This window comes from Pinus tabuliformis, chromosome 3_1 (genome assembly GCF_031772625.1).
Source record: "Pinus tabuliformis cultivar Carrire ecotype Pingquan chromosome 3_1, CPIR1, whole genome shotgun sequence".
NCBI classification, from domain to species: domain Eukaryota; kingdom Viridiplantae; phylum Streptophyta; class Pinopsida; order Pinales; family Pinaceae; genus Pinus; species Pinus tabuliformis.
In genome coordinates this window covers 902,819,307-902,822,080 of record NC_142301.1, presented here as the reverse complement: position 1 = coordinate 902,822,080, position 2,774 = coordinate 902,819,307, and the positions used below count along the sequence as shown (strand labels likewise).

Here is a 2,774-nt window from a genome sequence, read left to right as displayed (position 1 = left end):
GTAATACAGATTGGAGCCAGCTCAGACCACCAGTCACTAGCCACGTGCCACCTTTGAGAGGAAAATGTGCCAACATGGTCGTTGCCCAACTGTTACCCAGTCACTATGCGATCAACAACCAGTTGTCCATGTTTTCTTTATTGCTTTCTTTGATCCATGAGGATATAGTTCGAAGATAGATATGCTTTTAGAGATTTAGTTTTTTAAGTAGTTTTTTGTTTTTTTTTTTTTATAAGTTGAAGAAAAAAATTGAAACAACAAAGGATTTCCTCTTTTTGGTTTGATTTGATCCACTGTAAGGATCAATGATGCATTGCATCTAGACATCTTTTACTTGTTGAAGTATGTTATATAAACTAGAAAATATAGATGGAACAGGTTGTTGTTGGTTGGAGATTATTATGAACCGGTTGATGTGACTGTGATCGAATTTATGAGTAAAATCCTTATGGCTTGAGGGTCTTCCAGTTATTGTTTGCAAGGATTCTTATGGTATGATGTTTTGGAGTTGTTATTCTCTGTGTATTAGTTATTATGTTGATTTCTTCTATATAGTTTCCATGGTTTATGGGTATGATGGCTTAAGTTCTAGAATTTGGTTTTTAAACTGCTCTGAACCAACTGTGTTAGTATTTCAGTTGCAAATGGGATATCTTATGTTTGTATACTTTTTTATTTCTTCTTAATTTCCTTCTCATATATATGCAGTATATTAATTTCCTGCTATTTTTTTCTCACTGTACGATACTGTACCACACTGTTAAACGCACATTTCAAAATAACAAATTATATTTTAAAAACATTTCTGAAATGGTATCCAAGTTTATTAGAGTAGCTTTAACCAAAAAAATATTTTTGTTTACCTTTCAACGGATTATTTTTGTTTCCCTCTGAACGGGTTGGTAACTTGGGTTGACTTGCCAAGGAATGCATTCTGATGTTTATACAGACCCGGGGAACCCAGTGCCTGGAAATGTAAAACTGACAGCAATTTCTCCCATAGAAATCTCATATCATATCCTTGAATTGACATCTTCAGTTGACAGTAACCTCAGAGCCAAATTACTGGGCACAATCTCCCAGACAACCAAACAGAATTGATATGGAGAAATCTGGTTATGGGAGGGACGGAATATTCAGATCCTTGAGGCCGCCATTGAAGCTTCCAAAGGACAAGAACACCGACATGGTCTCTTTTATGTTCAGAGATTCATCATCCTACGCTCACAGATTAGCACTGGCAGATGCAGATTCCGGCGAGAAACTGAGTTTCAGGGAATTCAAAGACAAGGTAAGAGCTGTGGGCAGTGGATTAAGTCAATTGGGTATTAGAAAAGGAGACGTGGTGCTCTTGTTTTCTCCCAATTCTATTTATTTCCCCCTGTGTTTCTTTGGGATTGTTTCAATTGGGGCCGTGGCAACCACTGTCAATCCGGTGTATACCGTCATGGAAGTAGCCAAACAGGTCCAGGATTCGAAAGCCAAACTCATAATAACTGTCCCAGAGCTATGGGATACAGTTAAAGATCTGGGTTTGCCTGCAATAGTGATTGGGGACGATGGGGATGGTAAGAGGGCTAGTTCTCCCATTATTTTATTTTCCAAAGTCTTAACCATGGGTGCCCAGAAGAATCCACCTGAGGTTATTATCAAGCAGACGGACACAGCTGCACTGTTGTATTCTTCTGGGACTACTGGGAAAAATAAAGGGGTGATCTTAACTCATAGGAATTTCATGGCCGCTGCCTTGATGGTGACCAGTGACCAAGATATGAAAGGCGTGAAGCATTGGACTGTCTTATGTGTTATTCCCATGTTTCATGTCTATGGGCTGGCATGTGTCACATATGGGCAGCTCCAGAGAGGAAATGCTGTGGTTTCAATGGGGAAATTTAACTTTATAAGGATGCTGGAAGCAATTCAAGAATACAAGATATCTTATTTAACTATAGTGCCACCCATTATGATTGCTATTGCGAAACAGAAAGTTGTGGAACGATATGATCTGTCTTCTTTGAACGAGATTGTCAGTGGAGCAGCACCCTTGGACAAGGATACCACGGAGCAGTGTGCGAAGAGACTCCCACAGGTCACAATTAGTCAGGTGCATATCTATATCCATCTTTTACCTATGCATCTTAGATACAGTAGAGTATTTTTGTTTACTTCATGGAAAAATCTTATTGGACATAAAGCATAATTTGCACAAAAATGGTATACAACTCGGCTGCCATTTACTTCAGTAGTGTATATGTGAAAAGGGAATATGTTTCGATTATTTCTCCTCTATACTGCAATTTATTTCCTTGATCCAAATTACATACTTGCTAATTGTTTGTGAATGTTATTGGATTTTACATGCATAAGTATGGTGGGTCAGTAATTCAGATGGTCACAGGTGTTCACCCTCCTTCGACCATTGATATATAAATATGTTTTTTTAAGCTGTTTTTAGATCTAGTCTCTAATAGAATTTGTGTTTCAAAGTCTCCTATCTTTGAGTTTTTCAGAGTGAGGGAGCCTCCTCCGGTTGGAGAAGACCAGTCTCTCAACCAAAATAGGTATGTGGTTATCTCTATGACCCTTTTTCCTTCAGCCTAAAAGGAATCATGGAGTGCTAACACTCGTAAGAGACAATAAAACTGGTGTTCACAATTTTTTAAGACAATAATTTGAGACACCTGCTTAAAGGCAATATTTAAGACAATTTTCAATTTCTTTTTGTTCTCAAACTAAGACAATTTACTGAGACATTGTGTTAAATATTTTCTTAA

At 37.8% G+C, this 2,774-nt stretch overlaps 1 pseudogene; it reads left to right on the top strand.

The window, feature by feature from the left end:
• The first annotated feature begins 872 nt into the window (after positions 1–872).
• Positions 873–2,236, top strand: LOC149190561 (putative CoA ligase CCL7 pseudogene; annotated as a pseudogene).
• Positions 2,237–2,774: the final 538 nt, after the last annotated feature.